Source organism: Symphalangus syndactylus, chromosome 14 (assembly GCF_028878055.3).
Source record: "Symphalangus syndactylus isolate Jambi chromosome 14, NHGRI_mSymSyn1-v2.1_pri, whole genome shotgun sequence".
NCBI lineage: Eukaryota > Metazoa > Chordata > Mammalia > Primates > Hylobatidae > Symphalangus > Symphalangus syndactylus.
In genome coordinates this window covers 75,937,896-75,964,266 of record NC_072436.2, presented here as the reverse complement: position 1 = coordinate 75,964,266, position 26,371 = coordinate 75,937,896, and the positions used below count along the sequence as shown (strand labels likewise).

Below are 26,371 nucleotides of genomic sequence, written 5' to 3'. Positions count from 1 at the left end.
TAAAAGAACCAAGATAAAGAAAGGGAACATGTATAATTTGGGTAGAACTGTGTGTGCTTTCAAAATGCTTCTCCTTCCTCACTAAGCATAGAGTCTTTCTGCCTGGTTGGTGGCATGCGGTAAAGCACTGCGCCTGTGTTAAATGACCATAGTGACTGAACCGCCACCACTTTTCATTCTAGAATCAAGTGGAGGAATGCGTATTTCCCAGCCTAAGTTTTTCCTTGGCTCAATTTCATCCACGCAGTTATGTTTGAAGACAACTGGATTAATTTTAAAGTAATTAGCTCTGATTATAAGCATTGCTGTTTGGGTACTTGAGACATTTCCTAACAAACTACCTCCTGTGATTCCAGAGATACATGCGTATTTTGAGGAAACCATGACCTCGTATCTCAGACCCTGAGAATCTGGTAATGGGTTGAATTTTAAAACTGCAGCGAGGAACTCCTGCCCCATCTTGCCTGCTGCTCACAGGCCAGGCTGTGTCCTCTCTTGCTCTGGCCTTAGTGAATACATTTTATCATCTGGTTGTCACCTTCTGGGGAGTGGTCCTTCCAGCTCTCCAAGATCATGTGACATCGTCACCACCTAATTTCAGAACTTCTACTGTCTAAACAGAACAATCTCAAGTCCCTTAGCCTTTGCCTCAAAGATCTCACTTTCTAACCATTTAACAAGAAACCTGCCTTCTGATGTTCAGACCAGGATCGTGGTTCGAATGAAGCCAGGCCCACGCTTGCTCCCTCACCGTCCCCGCCTCCAGCTACAGCACTCTCAGGGACTCCTGCTAATCCTGTCCTCAGTGTGACTCACTCTCATGTCTTCATTTACAGGCAACTGCTTTATAGTTATCCAATTTCTCTTCTAAAGGCCATTTACCTTTTAATGAACTGCTTCAGCTGATTGATCACACCTCATTCAATCCTTTATTAACTTATCCACATCTACACTGTCGTAGGCACTTGGCCAGGCCCAGTGGGGAGTCCCACAGGAATACCCTGGCCTTCAAGAGGCTAAATATCCCCTCCTACACCTGATCACCATTTTGAATTTCAAGTCTCGACCTAAAGAAATAAGGCTAAACGGAATATAAACTTCACAGAACTTCTTTCTCATACTTTGTCAGAAAGCAGGCCATGCTGCCCTCAAGGCCAGTATACAGGTGGACATGAAGCCTACCACTTGGGGTAACTGTCTTACCTCATGTCTCATGAGGTCTCCAGAAGAGACAGATGAACAAGCTGCAACCTATCAACATCAGAATCGGCTTGAGATTTGTTAATGCTTACGAAGAATGTGGAGTTACTTGCGTGAAACATTTCCCCTCATTTTGTTAACATTTTAAAAATGGCTGTCAATCACAATGACCAGTCCAGTAATTAACTGTTCTCCAGGGCAAGAAAGGTTATGATAGTAACAGCTGGTTTGTCTAATACCTCACGTGATAGACATATTTCCTACTGTTTAGTGCTAAAAGTCTCATTTGTGTATTTACTTTGCATAGAACATTTCCTATCTAAAGTACCTGTTTAAACTTGAAGGTGAATCAGAGTGGAGGTGGTTTCATCTCACATTGCAAAACATTTTCTACTTCATGCATCAGAGGTACTACTGGACAACTGGGTTTTGAAACATGTAACTGTATTCATAATTATACTATTGGTATTTGCTTATAATTTAAGCATTTAAATACTTATAGAAAAATTTCACTTTTGCTAAAGAGCTAAGTGCATTTAATCTCATATAAAGTTCTAAGATCTATGTTATGTTATAATATGATCATGGCAACACACTTAAATGTGTGAGTACACAGATACATACACACTCTAAAACAGTGTTTCTTGAAGTGTGGCCACAGATGGTGCCTGTCTGCGAACTGTTACTGGTCCATGGTGAGGTATGTAGAGAGAGACATTTTATTATTTAGAAACTTCTACAGCAAATTTACACAGTAACTGTTATGTCTGTACATGGAATTTTTTTAATGGGGCTTCTATTTTCCATAACTTTGTATTTTTATTTCATTCTATGGCAATTATTTTTATTGTGTCTTACTAAAGTCTATGAAAGATTGGGGGGCCAGGGAACCAACAGAGCCCCTCGTCACAGAAAGCTTGAGAAGCACTGTCCGTAAGTGTAAAACAAAATACAACCAAAAACAAACTAGCTTATCGCCACTGTGGATTTTTATCAGTTTTCTGGAGGAGAGGTAACATTTAGGGAAGATGGTGTAGACTCTTCTTATAGTCATCAATGCAGAATTGTCTTTTTAAGACTTGTTACTAGAACAAACAACAGGGCTTTTTTTAATAATGCATTTTTCTAGAAATAATCACTCAATCTACAGAATTCACCTATTTAAAAAGTATACAGGCCACACAAAATACTATAGGCATTTAGTAGAATTCCCATAGCTGAAAGAGATCTTTGGAGATATTTTCAGAAGGATTTCAATGTGAGAAGCACCTAATTTCCAATTAGAATGATCCAGCTGGCCAGAGCTGTGTGCTAATCCTAATGATTTACAGAAAGCCTGATAAGACATCTGTAATGCTGCCTGGAAGGGGAGGGCAGAGGGCTCGATAAGCAAAACCTGTGAGCAGGAACAGACACACACACACACACACACACACACACACACCAAATCTTGGATGCGCTTCAGAGGTGTGAATACGGACCCCTGATGGAGTGTACCTCAAGGCAGTTTTGCCACCATTTCCCTATTTTGTATTATAAGGCAAAACTGACTCCACACACCCAGTAAGATTGTAAAATGCATATAATCTTGATTTTTAATCCTAATTCTATCTAAGCTGTTACAGAAAGGAATACAATGCAACATAATAAAACGTGAAGTCATTTTCCTTAAGTTTGCCTGACACACTGCAGTAACCTTACAATGAGCATATTCAGAAGAGGCCTCCAACTCCTAGAGGGGGAGGGCAGCGGGAACTCTCACTCTCAGGGCTTTGTGTAACAACCACCTCCTTAAGCAGGGCCCAATTTAAAGGAGAAAAGACACGACATGCCCTCAAGAACCAGAGGGCAAGAAGCCAGGCGCATCAGCTCCTCCGGGCCTCTCTGGGCCTGGCTCAGGCTGGCCAAGGCCTGGGTCGGCCCGGCTCCTAGCTCCTCAGAAGCCTCTCCTTCCTCAGGCACTCCAAGAAAATAACAATAGCTCCTTAACCACCCTTTGGAGAGGCAAGGGACCTTTCAAAAAGGCCTCACTGGGCTGCAACTTGAAGATGAAGCAGTAGCAGGAGCTGGCTAAGGACGTGTAGGTAACTCTAGGGAGGGGGTGCTGTGGTTCCTGCGGAGGGTGGGCCTGGAGTTCACAAAAGGGGGGGCTGTGACCCACTGGCTTCCTAGGTCACCCCAGGGCTTTGACACTCCATTTTATCTCCTCCCTTGGCTGGTGAAGACCAAAGCCTAAAAAACCCATGCCTTCTACCCAATTTTTCCAGACAAAGACCCCAAGTGACCCTGAGCTCCAGCACGGGGTTGGAGACGCCCACGTGGAGGAATCACGTGGGTGCTCCTCCTTCTTCTGCCCACCCTAAGGGGCCTAAAACTAATTCCAGCCGCTTTTCTACTGAATAGTCATTGGCTGTTAACATGAGGTTTGAGATTAAACGACCTCCCTCCCCAATAATCTTTTTTAGAAACAAATGCCTAAGCATTCTGGTTTTCTAAACATTAATTTTAGCAACTATTAACTGCAGCAAACTAAGTTGCACACATAAAGAACAAAACTCATTGGTAGCGACATAAATGAAAACTTCTGGAGTTTTCCAGGAAATTTCATACTAAACACAACTCTGTACATGAAAACTAGTTTTCAACTGTGCAACTTTTTATTAGGAAGGAACTTGCCCTCAAAAGCTACAATCTGGGTAGATGCTCAAAAGTAACAAATGTCACTAGAAGTGTCCTCAGAAGTCAAAGGGCCAGAGGACCAGGAGCCTGAATGACTTGACTTTTTGGGGCTTTGCAATTCCAGAATCTGAATGACTCCCACAGTAAGCAATCTGAGAGATTACTGTGGGCTGGGGGCAGCCGGGAGACTGCTGGAAATAGATTTGTAGCCTATTTGAAAGTTACCTTTAAGGTGGGATTGTCTCTTCATATCTGTTTCCCATCTCAAGATAGTGAGCCCCCCAGGGCACAGACTTGTGTGTTTTGTTCATTTCTGTACCCTCAGCATAAGGCAGTCTCCAACACAAGATGCTCCACAGATAGTCACTGAATACACGAACAGTAAGTGGAAATAATGAGGAAAGACACCAAGGGGCAGCCAGGGCGGCACTGTAAAAACAGAGCCAGGTGTGTGTGTGTGTCCCTGAGTGTGAACTGTATCTGGGAGGGAGGGTCTGAGGAACGGGAGGGTTGCACAGACCTGAGTTGAACGGTTTTACAGGGCAGGATCGGGGTCGCGCAATGCACCAGCAGCTGAGATATAGAGTAGGCAGGAAAGCTCCAGCTGAGAAGCTCTTCTGTGAGCGGCTCTCCCATCCTTCACTTTTCAACCGCGGGCAAGCCTTAGGCTCACCTGGAGGCCTGATAAGCACAGGCCGTTGGGCCCCATCTCCCATATTTCTCTTTCAGCATGTCTGGGGAAAGGACCTCGAATGAGCATTTCCAACAAACTTTCAGGTGATGCTGGTCTGGGAACCTCACTTTGAGAACTACCATTTCTTCTTTTCCTCATCAGGCCATTTCAAGTTTAGGCCGGAGGATATCTTTATTCAGTTAATCTTGATTCCCAAGGCCTTCCTTATTTGTATCTAATTTAGCAGGGCAAAAAGGAATGAACAGCATTTTTGTGATAGCAACTGACAACTGACATTAGAAAACAAAATACTGCATGCAGAGTTAAGATGTCTTATACTCAATTTTAATGACAAAACTCAGGGTCTCAAACTGATGTGTCAGATCTTACTCACCCAGTGGGGCCCAGATTCTCCTTGCTGGGATCTTACAGTGATGGCAATGGGATCTTATCCAAAGCTCAGAAAGGAACTGAAACAGTACTTACGTTTAAAAGAGTAAGTAATAAGTAACATCTCCTACTACTACATTTTGCATTTTGGAAAAAAAATGCAAACTATTTTTTTAAAGATGAATCAGAAAAGGTTATCTTTAGCTCAGTGTTTTCCAACTATTTAAAAGCTACATCTCTTTAAAATCTTTTTTTAAAAAATTACTGTCCTTTAATGTTATTTGAACTGTCAAAATAAATGTTATGATTTTTTAAAGTGAGAGTATTAAATTGACTTTTCCAAATTACCACTTCTGTCATCCTACCACCACCAACAAAAACCACTGCTTTAATCTGCAGGCTCACCCCAGCCTCTGCAGCATCACAGCATCCTGGTGGCTCCCTCGACAGACCCTGGGTTGGGGGGGCGGGGGCAGTGCCGGGGCTGTAGGAGGCCTGCACAGGGAGCCCTCCTCAGCCCACCAAGGCTGGCTTGCTGGGTTTCTCTGTGCCAGTCAAAAACAGATGCAAAAGTCTTCACAGATGTAAAACTCTGCATTATGTTTTAACTTGATTCATCCCAAATGATTGTCATTAGCCTGGGCGGAAGGAAAACTCTCACTGATAGACTTTTCTACTCAGTGTCTGGAGAAAGAGAATTCATGTCACAAAAGGACTTTAAAAGGGGGTCAAATTGACAGCTTAGTTCTAAATTCTTAAGAGAGGAAATAATTGGGGAAGGTGTGACTGATCTTGTGACCAAAAAGGAATCAAAGATTGAGTGGAGACACCTGGTCCTGCATCCCTGGGGCTTGTGCAGCTCGGCACCACCCTGACCTGGTGTAGACACAGATGGGGAACTCAGGAAAGCATCGCCTTAGAAGCCCAACTGGTTTGTACCTTGTGTACGTTTTCAAGAGCTTTTTCCAATTTCCTTTTGGGAAACAGCAACAACTACACGTTCTGTATGCTCCCTTCTCAGGAGTGCAGCAGGCTTCACAATTAAGTGATATGTTGTTTTAAAAGTCAGGTAACAAGGCAACACTGAACTACAGTGTCTGCCGTGGTGTACGGGCGGCTAGTGGGGTGAGCTGGCCATGCTCTGCCGCTCACCTGGGTGGAGAGCACAGCTGGGGCCTGCCTCATGATGAGTCACCAGCCTGCACACGCGGGATCCTGCATGGCTCCACATGCACGCTATACTTCAACAGGAACGTTTTCAAAACGCTAGCTAACAGCTCTCAGGAAAAAGGCTCCTAATTCAAACGGGAGCTTTAACAAGCTGTATCCCTTGGCCGGGCGCGGTGGCTCACGCCTGTAATCCCAGCACTTTGGAAGGCCGAGGCGGGCGGATCACGAGTTCAGGAGATCGAGACCACTCTGGCTAACACGGTGAAACCCCGTCTCTACTAAAAATACAAAAAATTAGCCAGGCAGTGGCGGGCACCTGTAGTCCTAGCTACTCAGGAGGCTGAGGCAGGCGAATGGCGTGAACCCGGGAGGCGGAGTTTGCAGTGAGCCGAGATCGCGCCACTGCACTCCAGCCTGGGCGATAAGAGTAAAACTCCGTCTCCAAAAAAACAAAACCAAACCACCAAGCTGTATCCCTAACCTCATCAGACACACTGTCCCATATGGCTGCTGGTGTGACCACTGGTTGCTGACGAATCCAGAGGTGCCAACGCTAACGCTAAAACCAGAAAGATGAGGCCTTTAACCCAACGCCAATGCTCAAAGTAGTGATCTGCCTTCACGCACCCACCTCTTTGAAAGAAAAAAGAAGCTGACAGAAGATGTGTGGCGATTGTCTTATGAGAAGGCTGGCAGTGGTCCTTCCCTTCCCCTGACACACTGTGCCACCAAAGCCCACAGCCCTAAGTGGAAACACATTCATTCTCCCGGTGTCTTTTGGTGGTGGTGGTAGAAGAAAGGGGTGCCCCTGGTAAAATTAGCTGGGCATGTGGCAGACTTCTGAGCCGAAAAGAGGCTCAAAGTAGGGCCAGGATTGTTTTGAGACAACTTCTGAAACACAGAATACGCTGTTTCTCTTCTCCTCACTCCACAGGCTGGCCTCCCAATGAGTTTAGGACCCTGCTTTTGAGGCATCCAAGTGGGAGAGCCTCTGTTCATGACAAAAGGGAACCTCCCACCAGCCTGAGGGCGGGAGGCTGAGGACCCCAGAGCCCTGCCTCCAGGCTGTTGTCGTAGTGTGACACAGCAACTTCCGAGCAGGAAGGAGAAGCCCGATCCTAATTGGGGGAAGCTGTTTGTTTAGATAACTTTCTACAGCTTAAAATATTACACCTTAAACAACACATTGGACTAAGAAATCTGATCATGTCCAGGCTTTTAACACCCTCCTCCCCCAAGGAACAATAAAACACACCAGCGAAAACAAAGAGGCTGCCCTGAAAAGGCTGCAGTGGTGGATGATACTGGCAGAATCAGAAAGGAAGCTAAGAGAAACAGGCGCGTCCTCAGCCGGGCCTCGCGTGTCCTGACACTGCAGCAGGCACGGGAAGTGGGCTGTCCCCTCCAGCACGGTGCGGAAAGGTGCTGGGGTATCCAAACAGCAAAAGTAAACCTGAGACCCCAAAACAACTGCGTCTGGCCCAGGGGAGTGGGCAAAAATTCCAACACGGAGAGACCATCTCTGGCTTATTTACAGACAGGGTAAGGATGCCCAAAGACAAGAGGGAGTATTAGTAACAGAACCCATGAATCTCTGTGGATCGGGATGCTTAAAAAACAAAACAAAACAAAACAAAAAAACACCAAAGCTCATCCAGAATGTCTGAGGTCCCTGCAGTAACATCCATGCTAATTGGTAAGTAAGACAAAGCCTCCCCTAACAAATCAGCAATGTAATTATAAAGCCAGTCACTAGATCAAGCCAGTCTCCAGTGCTCCAGCGATATCCTGAACCTGTAACCCGATACCACTGTTTGCTGCCGGCGCCTCCTCCGGGCTCTCCCACTGCTCACCGGCCGGGCGGGGGCCCGCAGGGCAACGCAGCCTAGGCTGTTTGTGCAAGATGAGACCCTGCATTTGACGAAGACCTGCAGGAGCAATCCTCCTGGCTTTCTTGACAGTGAAGAAGAAGAAGAAGAAAAAAAAAACAGCCTGACGATACACTGAAATTCGGACAGGAAGTCAAGCCCTAATTAAATTTAAGAAACAACTTTTACTGTTTGGGGTTGTTTTCTAAAGTCCAAATTTTTAAAATTCTAGTTTCTCCTCTCAGATTTTTACATGCATCTATTAAATTGAAAGCAATTTCCAATACTGGAGGTTTGTCAAATATAATCTTTTCTCCTAGTAAAATAATTTTTTAAAATGTTGACAGCTGCATTTAGTAAGCAAAATATAGTCAAATTCTGGGAGGGAATGTTTCAAGTAAATATTTCTTTAGAATAAATTATGGCCTTGTTAGTACACATATGGAAAGAAAATAGGCTTTTTAGAATATAAATGTCAAGTGGTATAAAAGGTTTCTTATATCCTGTCTTACTGGTTCCTCCGCCAGCTGGGAATTTTAAGTTTTAATCCCAACTCTTATGAAGTTATGGACACCAATCACCTTCTTCCTAGGACAATGAGAATGCTGCCAATTGTTTTATTTTACCTAAGGATTCTGGCTAAAAGTATGGTACACTTGATTTAAAAAAAAATTAGAAAGAAAAAAGCTTTGTTTTCTCAGGTTTAAGGATTTTTTTTTTAATTTATAAAGGAAAAGGATTACTTGGGAATGGCAGACTTAATTCAAGTAAAAGGTTGAGTAGAATTATACAGTTTCTAACCTTAAGTTAACAAAAACATAATATGCTCTGATGGCCCGGAATTTGCTTTAAAATACTCCAGAACAAACAAACAAACAAAAAACCCAAAACCTGGCCATGTAGATGAAACAAGATTTGACAAAATGTTGATACCTGCTGAGGCTGGCTGGTAAGTACAAGGCGGTGCATTGTACTCTTCCTTTTACTTTGAATGTGTTTGGAATTTTCCATAACAAAAAGTTAAAAACCACAACACGCCAATACAGATTTCTAAATTAAAACATATAAAATAATCACAATAAATTACTCACACCCCCAGTGAAAACTATTATATTAATTTGATAGGGTTTTTTTTTTTTTTTTTCCACACAGAAGAAAGCTATTAGTGCTCCATGTAAACAAGCACGCCCAATTCAAGTTGGAACTCTTTAAACTCTGGAAAACAGCACATCATATCCAGCCACGAGGGGGCGCAGCCGAGCAGCAAGGAGCGCAGAAGTCTCATTCTTCACTGCAATTTCTACCTGCAGCTCTCTCAAAGTATACACATTTTCAAGACTGTTTCCAAATTCAGGTATCCACAGGACAATGCTAAGCAAGCTGGTAGCTTTGCCAAGGCCAAAATAAATTAAATTATGGTACGGTTCAAACTCTGGAAGTACTGTGTATAGGAAAGGTTGTTTCCCTGTATATAAAAGTTAACACTGATATTTCAAAAACCGTGGTTAAAATCCCTGGAGGATTCCTGAAATGAGAACAAACACACAACAACAAACACACACCCAAGTCATGAGATGTGAACATGGAGAAACCAACAGTTCAGAATTTCCAGTGGGGCTTCCAACATGGACTCCCTTAATAAAACAATGAGTCTCAATAAATTCGGCACTAAGACTTTTACCAGTATAGATAGACACCTTTACTAAGCCTACTACTTCTTAGTAACTATAAATTATCTCCATACTGAACAGATACCGCTTCAGGCAGTTATTTGGGAAAACCCTTCATAAAGGACATTGGGGAGGGGCCATTTAATTATAAAATGTAACACAGTTAACCTTAGGGAGATAATGAAGCGAGATCATTATGTGTAACTACTTGCTGGAATTCTTTCTATTTAAATTATAAGTTCAGGTTATATGATATTGTATGTTCAATAATAATGCTCATAATAGATGAAATGTTATAATGAGTCTCCCCATTTGAAAACTGGAAACTATAAACATATCTATATATTATAATCATTTGAATTGTGATACTACTTCATAATAATTTGGTGTCAGAATATGTTTTTAGCATTTTGAATCTAAGGCCTCATTAACATTAGGGTAAGGAATTCTCAGATTTGACAATTTTTCCCATAAGATTATGTGCTTTACTAGTAAAGGCTAGCCAGCATGCCCAACCCCCCATTCTCGGGCATAATGAAAATATTTTTTTCTCCTGTATTTATAATTGCTTGGATAGGATTCTGTTTCAATCCTCCTGTAGCATCTTTTCCCTAAAGATACACTGTTTTTCTCTCTCACACTAGAGACCCTTAATAAACAATGTCAAGTGGGTGGGGGACTTAGAGTAGAAAGGAAAGGCTTTGCCAAAAGTATGTGACAGTTTTTGTGTTAAAAAAAAAAAGACTCAAGATATATATATATGTCTTACTAAAACAGGGAAATATAAGCTTTTAGAACAATTCTGTGAAAGATAAAACTGCATCTTAGCAAAACCAAAGGCGGCCTTCTAGGTTTTATTAGACAACTATTTGCCACTGAATAAAACTAAGGAATAAAAATAAAGTATGCTACTTCAAGAAATGCTTCAATGGAAGCTTTTCTTAAAAGTTAAAAATCAAAAACTAGTCATGCCTTCAAATTTGGATGCTTCTTTACTACGAAAGAATCACTTAAAATATTCCTTATAAATACAGAACATATTTCATCTTATAACTTATCCGTGCAGTCCAAAGAGGAAAACCAGAGAAGTGTTATTTCTTTTACTTACTGTGTAAAACTGAACATTGTATTGTACGGCCTAAACCTGGATTCCCTAGAGAACAGTATCACATTTCTATAACATGACATGAGTACAAAAATTTGAGGTGCAGGATAATAGAAATAGACTTGAGACATGCAAATGGCAGGAAATAACTATTCTATGTAAATGCCTGTCCCATGTAAGTAACCTACGTGTTCCGAATGTTTAATTTAGTTGCCTCTACGAACTAGGTAGGCTAATAAGGTTTTACAAAGACAATTTAAACTTTGTATCATATACTTGAATAATTCACACATAGAAAATAATTTTAGAAAGAAAAAGGCAATGAGGATACAAGCTAAACTTGAGGGGAGTAAATGATACTTTGTAAATATGGCAGCCATTAAAGAATAACTACTTCGGGACTATTTTGAGATAAAATGTTTATCTTCCCAAGGACTTCTGTGCATTGATAATGAATGGCTCATTCAACTTTAAGCTATGTCACTTAAATACAATAAAAATAACCGGAGTTCCACACTAAATGTAATAACTATTTATTTTCTAAGGAAAATACTTCATAATTCTTCAATTACCTTCAATGATCTTCATGGAAAGCCTTCCTCAACCTCCCCAGCCTGCCAGCCCCAGCCTGCCACTCTATTCATCCTACCTGTCTTCTGGAGCTTTAGAAGGAGGCAGGAACCACCTGAAGAATCGAATTTTTAATGTGTAAACCAACTACTTGTCAGTGAGCTAAGAAACACTGCCAGTGAAATGTATTTTATTTTATATTTCTGGACATGGTAAAACTATTTTAAAAAATTAGTTTGCCTTAAAAAGTTCAGAAAAGACCACCAAGTTCCTGACAAGCAGAGAGGCAGAGCAAAAATTCTTCCACTCTGGATCACAGCACCCAAATTCCTCAGGCAGATTGGTTTTCTCTGATAGCATGGAAGACACAGGAGAAGTACAGATGGACAGGGAGATGTCCCCTCAAAGAAGGAAAGAAATCTGAAAAGCAAATCTGTATCACCTATTATAAAATGGGATAACCACACAGGGAAGATCAGTTTAAAGCAGCTGCCAGCTAGATATCTCATTAGCGTGACTAGGATTTTATGCAAACCTGTTCTGGTGTAGAGATGACCTTGGGACTTTCAGATTCTCTGAGTTTAACTTGGGCAATACTTCCAAACACAAGGGTGGGGTACACCAGCAGGCCTGCTCCAAACCCCAGGAGCTGCAGTGCATGGCGTGGAATGATAAGCAGCCGGCCGGAGCAGAGGCAAGCAAAGCGCTAAAGGCTGATCTTGAGCAAGGGACTTTTAATCATTTAGTGTTTTTGACCATGGTCTATTCAAGTGTACATTTTACTTTTCTTCAACAGGTTCACTCAGCCCACTGTTAAACATCAGTGTGTGTGCACATGGATATACAGAATATACAGACACAGATCATGTCTGTAAGAACCAGAATCCCTTCCCCTTTACTATTCTATGGGAAAATCCTTAGAAAATGCTTAGCTTCTTTTCAGTTAACTGCCTAGGAAGGTTTTTAAAGGAAAAAAGCTTAGAATTAATTAGTAACTCAGCAAAGCTACAGGTTTTTGTAAAGTGACAAAAAAGATAGTAAGGCAGACATGAATGAGTTTTAAGAACTGAAGTTTGCTGCTACCTGGAGTTACTGGAGAAACAAAGCTGCCTTTGGGCACCTCAAACTAGTCAGACCTGCTATAGCAGTTGCACAGTCAGCTCCAAATCTGTCCTCTGCTCTTCTCCCTCCAGCCCTCACCCCACGCCTCCGCATAGCTCAGTCCACTCTCTACTCAGGGTGGAGGTGGGCCGGACACACTCACCCCTTGATCTGCTGTCCCTGTTGGGGGGCAGGGCCAGCTCTGGCCAGACAGTGTGCAAGTGTAAGAAGAGGCCGGCCAGGAGCACAGATGACAACACGATTCTGAGCTGAAAACTGCAATGGGTGCAGAATACAGCTTAGGTGATCTTGGGTTTCCAAAATAGATCAATCAAATTGTGGGTTTACTTCAGAGAATCCTAGCATTAAGTTCAGAAGAGGGACAGAGGATTCTGAGAAAAGACAAATGGGTCTTTCCAGCTTTGGGATCCCTCAGACCACAAAGAGGGCAGAATTTTCAAAAGAGAGTTTGCGCTGTCTGTATGTGGTGCTTGTTGAAATTGGAGTATCTGTTCTGTCCTATTAGAAATCATATATTATAAAATATATTGTGATGATTTTACTTTGAGATTTTCATTTGTATTTCAAAGAAAATTTTTAGACAGCCAATCATGTTTTGTTTGTCTCGTGATCTCCGAGAAAAAAAACAAACAAGGAGTCTATTTATTACTCAGAATAGGAATGTCGTCTTATTGGGCTGACATATGCCATTCACAGATTCATGCGAAGAATGAACTGCCACACAGTGCTAATGGAGAAAGACACTGCTCCACACAATGAGTGACGGACGCTCCAGGGGACAGTTCTGTTCATGAGGGTTTCCCAGCATCTGCACACAGGGCATAAGTTTGCCTTTAATATCAACTGCACCGGCCATTTGAGACAATCATTTTTTCTAGATTAGTAGCCATTTCCTTCAAACATACTAAAACTAAATGAAATAGCCACATATTTCTTAAACAGGAGTCCTGGCTTGTGGGTTTCTACCAATTGCTTAATGAATAATTATTAACAATAGGTACAAAATATATGAGTTATACATATAAAGTGGTCATGGCACTTTTAGATTTTCATGTTTTGCTAGTCAGTATTAATTAACAGAAAGACCTATGAGAGCTGGTGTCACCCTTATTGTGAGGCCATTTTCATGTCAACTGGAGCTTGCCTTCTGGTGCCTTCAGTACACACCTGATCTTTGGACTCAGTAATCAGAGACAGCGCCTGCGCTTGCTCTCTCTCTCACGCACCAAGTAACTATTGCAACTAGAGCTATCTTCTATAGGATATGCCAGGACAGTGAATACAAAATTTCTGTTGCCAAAAAGCTTCAAAAATTCTATGAGTGAATTAAAGTTCATGGTCTCAAATACTCCTATCTATACATAGCTTTTTCCATAGGTAATATTGACAAAGTGGTCTTGATTCTGTTGATATATGTGAAATATAAAATAAAGCTTCATACTTCTTTCTGTGCTTTTTAACAAGAAACCACAGCAAAAGAAACCTCTCAAAGTTTCTGTTCCAGTTTTCACCTTTCTTAGTTACTAAAATGTAAAATATTTTGTCTGAGGGTAAACTTGTAGTATAATTGGACACTGATAACTTGCAGCATGCTACTTTTATTGATAGAAATTTTTATGTATTTGCATTCGAACATCTTCAAACTGCCTTCATACGTTTTGTAATGTTTTTTGTGTGTGATGCATGTGTATGCCTTTCTAAAGTAGTGTTGTAACTTATTCTGCCATTGGAACCCTGTTTAAAATAGGAGATGCCATAAGCTATCAGTCGCCACACAAATTTGAATGAGTTTTAAAATATCAAAATATGTGCTATTTTACTAGGCTCGTTATCAGTAATAATTCAGTGTGTAGCAACTGGGCAAAATTCATATTTTAGCTTCTCAATTAAATAGAAAAGCTTTAAAGAGGGACAATTCAGCAAATAGAAGTGTAAAGATTTTCTAAATCTGAATTAATATCCTTCTCTTAGTTCTTCAAGGGAAACAAGCTTGAGCAGCTGTTACCTAAGACGCTGTGACATTCGCCTGACAATAAAACCGTTCCCTAGGACACCTCCTGTCATACATACACTTGGTTGGCATTATAAAATGTGAGTCCTCTCCCCTACCTGTCTGAATGAAGTAAGGAAAAGAGCCGGGTGTTAAGGAAAAAGGGGGTTGGGGGATGTCAAATCCAAAATAAGATTTCTCATCTGAGAACAACATGGCTATGTACATTTTAATTAGGGGGTGAAATAAGTAAAAAAAAAAAAAATTGTTAAAGAATTCCAAACTTAATGAACGACATAAACAATTTTATATTAACATACAATACACCTCTAAGAAGTCAATGAAGCTAAAGGAAAACTTTTAAACATTTGTCTCTTTTAAATAAAAAGAAAAAAAAACCTGAAAAAATAAACAGAAAAGCAGAGATCCACACAAACTATTCTTGTTCACTCCAGAAGTTGGGATCTTAGGATGGATATTTTCATCTTCACAGCACACCCTAGCACACTCATATCAGAATAGACTGCTATAAAAAGGGGGAGGGATGGTAGCTGCCAGGGTGAGACATGCCTTCTGCTGAGCTGAGCAACTACCCCCAACCCCCATCGGCCAAGCAGCCCAGACGCTCTCAGGTGGACGGTCCTTCAGGGGCGCAGCGAAGCCAAAAGCCCACTTCACTCTTGTCAGGGACTAGTCTTCAATTACAAAAAGCTACTGTGAACACTTAGGGCCTCAGGAATCCTACTGGTGACTACAACTTCCAGGCTCTTTACCCACATTATGGATATTTCTTAACATATATTGGGAAATCAAAAAGCGTATTTCATGAACAAAGCTTGAAAACATGTACTCTCTCCCCTAAGACCAACTGGGGCTGCCCAATTCGATTCAAATAAAAACTGCTGTGGTCTGAGGCTGGCTGTCTCACTCTGCTGACTGTCCTCTCCATTCAGTGTCTGTGAAAACTTACTTTCTACCTCCTGAAACGACTCAGCTTGTAAGCAGAAAGTTATTCCAATGCAAACTATACCTGATCTTTTCGTGAAACTTAGAAACTAAACCTAAAACTCGACTCCCATCTCAATCTATTACTACCACTTCTGCTAAAGGTAAGATAACTTACAGCCAAGACAACAAAACAAAACACGATTTTCTCTCCATGCAGTGGCCCTGTGACGACACCCCCTGTCTTACTGGTACAAAGTCTAGGGCTTGGGACAGCTGGCTCCCCTCAGCCCCCTCCCTTTCAGTCATAGGCGGTTACCACGAAGATGACTTGTAGATTTCTAACTTAAAAACCAACGAGACGTTAAGTTTAATACACATATAGATCCCAAATCAATTCATTTGGGCATGGACGAAAAGAGGGTGGAGAGGGACGTTTTTAACATTAAAAAAAACACCGGGAAATTCACAAAAACGCACTACAGCAAGTTGGATGCAAACCCGGCCACAGAACTCAAAAGTGAAGCAGCCTTCGCGCCAGCAATCCGAGCCTTAAAAGAAGTCTCGCACGTTCACAACAACACAACCGCCACAACGCACACACACATCCCAGCTCTAGAGGCGACAGCTCCAGGCGCCCCCGCCCGCCGCTCGGCTCTCCGAGCTCCCGACCCCCTCCTGACCCCGGCCCTGCCCCCAGCGGCTCAGCCCGCAGGCGCCGGGGGTCCGAGAGCGCGGGGCCGGGGCCGGGGCCGGGGCCGCGGGAGGGAGCGCTCCTCCCGTACCTGCTCCGTCCCCGGCTCCCTCCCGCGGCGGCGCCCGGCCCCTCCTCCGCCCTCCGGGCTCTCCCAGCCCTGGCCGACTCCCAACACCGCCCCCCATCCACCCGGAGCCCCCGCGCCCGCGGATCCCCTCCAGCCCGGCGCCAGGAGAACTTACCACATGCAGCTCCACCTGGGAACTAACGCATCAGGAGGGGTTTCCGCCCACTCCTCAGCTACTCCCGCTCCATGCGGAGTGCCCCGCTCCAGGGGCCCGAGGGTGGCGCCGGGGAGCGGGCAGCAGGCGAGGCTGAGGCTAAGACTCCGCCGTCCTCTGCCTGCGCGCCCCGAGCATTATACAATGGTGGAGGCGGCGGCGGCAGGCAGCGGAGGAGGAAGCAGGAGCCGGGCGGAGGGGGCGCCCTGACCGAGCGAGCGGCAGCTCGTGCTCCAGCACTCGCCGTGCAGGAGTGACGTGCGGCCCGCGAGCCTCCCGCGAGCTCCGGGCCCCGGCGCAGCAGGCCCCGCCCCTCGCCGCCCGACCCCGCCCCCGCCGGCCCCGCCCCGGCCCGCCTCTCCCCGGCGGTCCCGGGAGGCGCGATAAAGGCCGAGGCCGGCCGCGGCCGCCGGAGGAGCAGGAAGGGGCGGCGGAGCGCAGTGAGCGCCGAGTGGCAGCGCCGCCCCCAGCTCCCTCCCGGGCCGGCGCGCCCCTGATTTTCTCCTAAGGACGAGCTGAAAGAAAAGGGGAGACAGAAGGAGACACTCCGGCCCGAGGACCACCACTGCCACTAGTAACGCCCCCCACACACTCTAGAAGTGCTCAGGCGAATGACGAAGCGGCTGGTGACAAAGGCGGTGGCGAGTGCAGCGCGTGCACAGCCCGCGGAGTCGCGCGACCGCAAATATGACAAGCATTTGAGCTATTTGGCAACGTGGGGCCGGTCAGCGGGGCGGGCAGGGTCCCCGCGGGGGGCGAGGGGCAGAGAGCTGGCCCGGGCGCTCGTCTCGCTGCCTGCGGGGTTCCTGGGCGGGGGTCCGCTGCGGGACACTCCTCTGAGGCCCGCACTGGTCCGAATGGCAGGATGGGGGCTCCAGCCGTGAGCCGGGGACAAAAAAAGTCCCTTGCCTGCGTGGCCTCAGCCCGACGCGAGAAGTGGGTCACCAAGTCCACGGCACTTTGGGAGCCGGACCGAACGAGTTGCATCCGTCGGGGCGGGCCGGGCCGCGGTGCAGACCCGGCAGGAGGGAAGCCAGGCTAGGAGACGCAGCCAGGTCGGAGGCGCAGTCCTCTGCCCACAAGTTTCACGTTGATAGCCTTTCCCTCCTGTGGAGTAAGCTTATGCTTCGAACTACTTAAATTTACCAGGGAAATTTATACTAGTTGGAAGAGAATGTGTGTATGCCCAAACGGTGAGAATTTCAGAGCACTAGGGAAAAGAGGCCAGATAGATGGTTCCACTGGAAAATTAATGATTATTTTAAAAATTACACGTGCATTCAGTGTCAAGATGTAAAAAGCAATGCAGGCAGGCACCTTAAAATTTTGGCTGCCACCCCAATCAATATCATTTCAGATCACTTTGGAGTTTAATGGTCCACTATACTAGTTGTATTTAAGGATAATAAAGCTTTAAGACCTAACATAAAGGTGATTGTAAGTCGTTAACATCAAGAGAAATTTAGACTTGTTTAAACTGTTCTGTAATGATTTGTTATCAATCAAATTGATGATCTCATCGAAATTAAACTTGTGCTAAAATGCTGATAGAGGAGACAACGCTTCTTGTTTTATCTTTAAGGACGATGGAAAAGGTTTTTACTGGACCCTCAGTATAATTGAAGTCTTATACAGTATAACCTAAGCCAAAAGCTAATCATTTGTGGATTTCTTTGCAAAGTCTCATTATAATGGCGTTCAAAATGAGATATTATGGAAGCTGTGCTCACCGGCCCTCTGCAGGTCTTGCTCAGTTTGCGCCTGAGTGGCATAACATTCAAACATTTTGCTGTGAAGCCAAGATATTTTCATTTCCAGAGTTCTGCAGTTTAGAGAGGACATTAACTACTAACAGTTTCCTAACCACCCACTCACTTATACTTTCAGTGCTCACTTTAAGGAAAAGCCATTGAAATAGAAGCTGCAATAATCTCTTCCTGTGATATCTTTGTAGAGGAGGCTACAGGCATTAGCTCTGTTGAATTTAAAGTGAATTTAAACTGCTATTCGTGAATTTAAACTGTTATTCATGAATTAAAGTAAGCAGGAAGTTAACACTTGCAGAACTTTTATGACACTTGGATATTTTCTAGCAAATAGATTACACCAAATGCAGTGTTTCTGTATAAAATAACAGGATTTAAGTCAAAGTGACAATTTTGTGTCACTAGGGTAGACAGGATTCTGCTGAAGTCCATAAGGTCTGTATTCTGTACCTGCTCAAACAAAGGTTTGCGCTCTTACGAGACCAGCAACCTGCGTTTTTTGGAGTGAAATGGTTTCCATCTCTTTATACCTCTGAAGGCTGTAACATCTTATCAATGCGCACATTACAAATAGCTCCCACTTCCCCCACTTTTAGAATCTGGCATCTTTGCCCAAGAAGTTCAAGTGAGCTGGCAGCTTCAACAGCTGCCAATGTGGTTAACACCAGCTGGTTAACCCTCTCCCTCCCCTTATGCAACCCCCTACCCCAAGGCTGAGTCACACACAGGCCAGGACAGCAATCTCTACCCAGCCCTAGAAATTCAAGTCTATGAGGATAAGGAAAGGCACTTCCCACACTTTTGAAGTCAGCTCCCTTCAGTATGCAATGACATGATTTGAAATATTATTTATTCAACAAAATATTATTTATTTCAAATCATGTCGTTGGATAAGAAGTGCTTAGCGAATATGTGAATTTTGTTCTCACTCTTTGGGAGATTTAAAAGCCCATTTAAGGGCTGGGTGCAGTGGCTCACACCTGTAATCCCAGCAATTTGGGAGGCCTAGACAGAAGGATCACTTGAGGCCAGGAGTTTGAGACCATTCTGGCCAACATAGCGACACCCCCATCGCCACAAAAAATGAAAAAATTAGCCCTGCATGGTGATGCATGCCTATAGTCCTAGCTACTAAGGAGGCTGAGGTGGGAGGATTGTTTGAGCCCAGGAGTTCAAGGTTGCAGTGAGCAATGACCATACCACTGCATTCCAATGTAGGTAAGATCTTGTCTCAAAACAAAATCCCATTTAAAATAATCCTACTCTGAGGGCCTCATCCAGAATTTAGAAGATCTGCCTCTCACTTTCATATAACTTTAGAACAGTTATAAGAAATTAGGCTAGTCATCCACATTTAACTACCAGGAACATATCTGTTTAGGGAGAAAAGAAACATTCCTTTTATAAGTATAGAACTGTGATGGTAAATTTTAAAAATGCTCCTGAGTTTAATTTCAGAGAAGTACTTCTCGGCATCATTTTGTAGTTCTGGGTACTAGTTTACACTTCACTGCTTCTCTTTTGAACGTTTCTGTGCCCTCACATCTTACAGACCAGTACACTAGTGCACTAACTGAAGGCCACTTTTGGCACTTAATTAGCACAAATTAGCACACAAAAACACAAGGGGCAAACTGGATATATAAACTGAGAAACAAAGACTTTACAACAGGTTTTGAACTTAATTTCATTTTTCCTTTGCTTTTATTAAATTTTTATCTTTCAGGTTCCACCTGAAATGCCAGTAATGATCATCCATCTATATACCTTGCAAATATTGGTCTTGGTTTTATGGCAAAAAAGATAAATGTTTCAGTTATTAAATGAATTGTATAGAGCCAGCTAGGCTAAATAAGCTTTTCATGGAAAATACGGACATCCTAACTGTGGACTCATCATTCGGATAACTGAATATTGGAATAAATCTTCAAAATAAAGTTCTGGAAGTCACATCACCTAACTGATTATCAAGGAGTCAATAGAGGATACGATGATTTGGAAAAGTAAATACTCTCACAAAGATGGCACAGGCAGATTCAGTCCTTTTCAGCCACTAACAATTTAAAACAATTCTATCGAAGCAGCAAGTGAACTCCTCTACTTCTGCAAACTTTTCTCCATCTCTTCTTCCACCTGCTTTTGTCATGGTTTTTTTCTGCTCCTCCCTGAAGTCACAATTCATAAAAGCAGAACTACAGCTCCAGTGAAGGCCCCTTTGCAAAGCTTTCCATGTTGTTACGTTGAACTGCTTTGCAACGACTGCTTCTTACCTTCTGAGGGAGGTTTCACTTGTCTGTTAAAGACACACCTTTTTCTCTTTTAAAAATCTGACAATATGTAAATCTAAACCTGAAACACAATCTTCATGGCAATATTTAAAGAAAATGCTTTTAAAACCATTTCCTTTTTTTCTAGCACTTGGGATCAGTCCCTTCTATTACTGGAGAAGATGGCTTCTGTTAGGCATCAGCTTCCTTCCTATTCCATTTTCCACTGAATCTTCAAAAGCCTTGTGCAGTCTATCAAAATGCAAAGAACTTTCTTGGTGACTCTGACAACTCCAGGGTTCCCTCCTGCAGGGACACTACTCCACTAAGACTGGTGGTCACTTCTCAGAAACATCTCCCGTCCCCAGCTCCCTACACAACACACATCACCTCTATGCATCGACTCTGTATTTCTTCCTGTTTATAAGCCATCCATCATTCTTGAGAAGTTCCCACTCTTCTCAAGGCACTGAGCACTTCTAGCTTCCACAGAAACTTTCGATGAATGTTAGAAATTGCACAGACCTTTCTTGCCCCCAGGAACCAGCTTGGTAAGAGGAAAAGTCCTGGACTAGGAGTTTGAAGATCTTGTACACATTAATTACTTAAGCTTGATAAATCTATGACTTTTAAGTTTCTTAATTGACTGGTCACAGATTTAGGATCAGCACCAGTTCTGGTCAAAAGAGCACAGGGGGCCGGGCGCGGTGGCTCACGCTTGTAATCCCAGCACTTTGGGAGGCCGAGGCGGGCGGATCACGAGGTCAGGAGATCGAGACCACGGTGAAACCCCGTCTCTACTAAAAATACAAAAAAATTAGCCGGGCGTGGTGGCGGGCGCCTGTAGTCCCAGCTGCTCGGAGAGGCTGAGGCGGGAGAATGGCGTGAACCCGGGAGGCTGAGCTTGCAGTGAGCCGAGATTGCGCCACTGCACTCCAGCCTGGGCCACAGAGCGAGATTCCGTCTCAAAAAAAAAAATAAATAAAAATAAAAAAAAAAATAAAAAGAGCATAGGGTTGTTGAGTCAGGTGATTTCAGGGCTAGCTCGTCAGCCACAGTGAGCAGGGAGGCCGAATCAGACCCTCTGCAGTGGGCCTGCTTCGACACCTGGCAAAAAAAGGAACTTGGACTCAAAGATTTCAAGAGCCCCTCCCTAGAGCTAAGAGTGTATGAAACAGTGATTACACTGTGAATATCCTCATGGAGGAGTTTTAGGGCTAAAATGAGATAAAATGCTTTGGAAGCTGCTCAGCTTGTCTGGAAGAATATAAAACCAAGTTCATGTCCACATATTTCTAAATGAAAGGACTAGAAATACAAATAATGATAATGTGGTCTCTTCAATATGTTCTTTGAATTATTTTAAGTCCAGAAGATGGACTTGAGCAGTTCTATCCATATTCTTCTAGATTTGTTACCCCTTAGGGTTCAAGTCACCCAGCTGTGAGACTGGGAATACCCCTACCCCCTAAGTTTGTATAGCAGCAGGGCAATTTACAAGGGGCTTTCTTTTTTTTTTTTTTTGAGACGGAGTCTTGCTCTTGTTGCCCAGGCTGGAGTGCAATGGCAGAATCTCGGCTCACTGCAACCTCTGCCTCCCGGATTCAAGTGATTCTCCTGCCTCAGCCTCCCAAGTAGCTGGGATTACAGGCATACACCACCACACCTGGTTAATTTTGTATTTTTAGTAGAGACGGGGTCGGGGTTGCTCCATGTTGGTCAGGCTGGTCTCGAACTCCTGACTTCAGGTGATCCGCCCGTCTCAGCCTCCCAAAGTGCTGGGATTACAGGCGTGAACCACCGTGCCCGGCCACAAGGTGCTTTCATATGGATCCACTTGTTTGCTCTTCATAATACCTTCCCTGTGCCATAGGCAGGGCAGGTACTACTACCCACATCTCATAAAGGACTAAACAGAGGATCTGAGAAGGACCTACCAATGGAACTCTTTATCAAGCTGACTCCAGGGTCAAAGAAAGGATCTAACATTCACTGAAGCATTCTGTGGAAGCCAGGAGTGCTGAGCGTCTTGAGAAGAGCATACACTCCTCAGAAACAGCAAATGGTGCAGAGCCAGGAAATACAGAGTCAACATGCAGAGACTAACAGGAGGGTAGTGCTGGGCCAGGAACTGGATGCTGCTTAGCTCCATCTCTCTACACAGGTCATGGAATAACAATTCTATTTTTTATACAAAAAACTCCAACCCTGCCTATCCTTAGCCTTGTTAGCACCATATTTTATCCCACATAATTAACAATCCACAACCACCACAACAAAAAAGAAAGAAAACTCATCATATCCTCTAGCCCCTCACTCATTTCCAGTAAGGTTTATAACACAGTCATTCTTGTTTACCACCCTGTCTCTAGCCTCTACAGCACTGCCTGACATAGTAGGCATTCAATAAGGATCACTCAATAAGTGGACCAATGAGGAATGCTGAGGCACTTACACCAGCTTCCTAAACTCAAAAGGTTAATCTTTCCTGCTAAAATTTCTCTCATGAAGTATGTACTGTTAAGAGTTAATTTTAACAGGATCATTACATGGGGAACAGCCTTGCAGATAAACACCAAATTATTGCCAGAATCTCACCATTCTGTACTTTTTAATGAAGATTCTTCTCTGCGTACTTACTTTAAGAATGAAAAGTATCAGTCAAATAACATTTTAAAACAGCAGCATTTGATTTTTAGGTTAAATAAAAAAGACAGATACGGGTTGAAGAAAACCAAAATATATGCTTAGGCCATCAACTTGAAGATAAATTAAAAAAAAAAAAACAAAAAACCGTGTCTACTAAAAATAGCAACAATTAGCCAGGCATAGTGGCGGGTGCCTGTAATCCCTGCTACTCAGGAGGCTGAGACAGGAGATCTCTGGAACCCGGGAGGCAGAGGTTGCAGTGAGCTGAGATGGCGCCACTGCACTCCAGCCTGGGCAACAAGAGTTAAACTCTGTCTCAAAAAAAAAAAAAAAAAAAAAAAAAAAAGACTTCTCTATCCAAATTTTCCAATGGCTACCTGAATGGTTCAAATGAGCATTTAACACTGTCACCTTCACACCCTTTTGTTCATGGAATACAAAAATATGACAGTAGTTAAGAATTTTATCTGTTAATTCTGAGGAAAAAATGGCAAAGTGATGACAGGAAAAATTTTTTTTTCCAAAGTATTACTCTAATGCTAAATGTTTTTATGTTTTAAAATCAAGCAAATTTATATGATTGGCTAGACTAAATTCTATCTTTTGGTTTACATATTCTTATATCTATTGTAGAAACTATCTAGGATTGAGTAACTTTAAGCCTTATAAGTAAAGAGGACTTTTAAGTATGGTGATTTTTGTAATGTAAATAATATATTTAAACCATTTTTTGAAGTCTCAGCTATAAAAATTCTACTTAGAGAAGTTAAAAAAAAAATCAAGACTTTAATGTGAATAGGTGCCCAGGAAGTGCCTCCAAGTTTAGGCTATGAGGCATCATTAGGAAATAAACGTGAACAGAGGATACAGTTTAAGTGTAAACACAATATACAACTAAAAATGAATCAGCCCTTTGCCACATGAATTTTTATTAGTTTTCTAGGGGAGAGGTAACACTTGCCAAGACTGTGTAGGCTTTACCTTTTAGTCGCTAATGTAGAATTGTCTTTTAAAGACCTGTTGCCAGAATAAACAAGACGTTTTCAAAATTATCCAACCTGTCTAATACTAGTCTTTTGCTTTAAGTTGGAATATATGTGTGTGTGTGTGTATGTGTGTGTGTATATACACACACACACACACACAATTTAAAATTTATAGCCAGGCATGGTGGTTCATGCCTGTAACCCCAGCACCTTGGGAGGCTGAGGTGGGCAGGTCACTTGAGGCCAGGAGTTTGAGACCAGCCTGGCACACATGGCAAAACCCCGTCTCTACTAAAAATACAAAAAAATTAGCTGGGCATGGTGGCACATGCCTGTATTCCCAGCTACTCGGGAGGCTGAGGCATGAGAATTGCTTGAGTCCAGGAGGCAGAGGTTGCAGTCACCTGAGATCGCATCACTGCACTCCAACCTAGGCAACAGAGCTGAATCAAAACAAATTAAAGAATGAATGAAAATAAAATAAAATGTATAATTTTTGTTTTCTTTCTCTTTTTTTGTTTTTGTTTTTAGTTTTTAAGTTTTCATATCTAAAATTTCAGAAATGCAGAGTAAAGTCAAGTAGGAAGAAAATAAAGCAAGCAGCTCAGACACCAATACCACATTAGGTACACTTGTGTAAGTAGTCAATTGTTTTTTCAAAAATATACTTTAAATATTGAACAAAAGATTTAATCTTGCTAAGTAATATTTGTTTCAAAGCGGTTTTCTTGGAGAAGTCTTGTTTAGGTTATAGGAAACTCCTTACATGGGCAGAGAAGCTGGCTTTAAGGAGAAAATAATAGTGTGAATGATCTATCTGCAACTTCCCTTTTTAAAAACAGAAGTTGAATCTGTAACACCAAATTTAGAAAGGAGAGTGGATGGCAGCAAATACCCTAAGAATATCATCTGTAGCACAGACGCCCACTGCTGTTCTGTTCTGTTACAATTAAATGTACACTTTACAATCCTGAACTTGCTCAGACAATGCATATATTTAAAGATGATTCATTTAAAAGAAAACATACATCTGAAAGAGTCACAACAAGTCAAAAATCTCACTTAAAAAGTGCCAGATTCCCTCACTATGAGTGCAGAGCTATTCATTTGGCCTCTTTACACAGAGTACAGCACAATCCAGTACTGGGCTACGGAAAAATCATTTTTGTGGGACTAATATTGATAATTTCAACATAATTTCTGTTTAGCTTCCTTTAAGAAAAGCCCAAATTACAAAAAGGTAGAAAAAATTTTTAATCCGATACTGATTTTCAATCCATTCTGATTTGTTGCCCCTTTAAAACTGTGAGACATCATGCTTTTAGTTTTAATAACAATTAACAGCAATGAGAATAACGATTCCAGAATTACTATTTTCTCATTACAGCCAAAAATGAAAAGTGAGAAAACAAACACCTTTCCAAAAGTTCATCACATGAAAAGATAAAAATTAATGGGGAGCCATACCATTTAATGGAAAAGAATACTTAATGCTATATACATGCAGATTCTCCCCCAAACTTATCAACAAATTACATGCAATTTAAATCCCATATTTTCCTTCAGTGGAACTTGGCAAATGAATCCTAAAATTCATCTGAAATAGAAAAGAGCCAAACACAGTTGTAATAAGCTTAAGGAACAAGATGGGGGACATGTCCTATCAGAGCTTATTATAAAGCTCTAGTAATTACAACAGAGTAGAGTTGACATAGGTACAGATAAATAGATCAATGGAACAGAACCATTGAGAGTTCAGAACCACATATATATGGAAGTGTAATACATGACTGAAGTGAAATTACAGATCAGTAAGGAAAGAATTCAATAAGTAGCTCAGGGCTGGGCATGATGGCTCACGCCTATAATCGCAGCACTTCAGGAGGATGAGGCAGAAGGATTGCTTGAACCCTGCCTGGGCAACATGAAGAGACCCTGTCTCTACAAAAATTTTAAAAATTAGCTGAGCAGGCCGGGCACGGTGGCTCAAGCCTGTAATCCCAGCACTCTGGGAGGCCGAGGCGGGCAGATCATGGGGTCAGGAGTTCGAGACCAGCCTGGCCAACATAGCAAAACCCAATCTCTACTAAACATACAAAAAAAATTAGCCAGGCGTGCTGGCGGGCTCCTGTAATCCCAACTATTTGGGATTACAAGAGGCTGAGGCAGGAGAATCACTTGAACCTGGGAGCCAGAGGTTGCAGTGAGCCAAGATTGCACCACTGCACTCCAGCCCGGGCAACAGAGCGAGACTCCATCTCAAAAAGAAACAAAACAAACAAAACAAAACAAAAAACCAACATTTAGCTGAGCATAGTGGTCCCAGCTTCTCAGGGGGCTGAG

The 26,371-nt window shown here is 42.8% G+C and overlaps 1 protein-coding gene across 4 annotated transcripts in view; it reads right to left on the bottom strand.

The window, feature by feature from the left end:
* Positions 1–26,371, bottom strand: part of SERTAD2 (SERTA domain containing 2) — a 119,978-nt gene that overhangs the window by 5,748 nt on the left and 87,859 nt on the right. The window contains exon 1 of one of the 4 annotated variants that reach the window (XM_055241969.2): positions 16,322–16,618. The exons of the other annotated variants lie outside the window; for them this stretch is intronic. The gene's annotated coding sequence lies outside the window, so the exon portion shown is untranslated. Of the gene's footprint in view, positions 1–16,321; positions 16,619–26,371 lie in introns of those variants that run through there. 4 annotated transcript variants of the gene reach the window in all.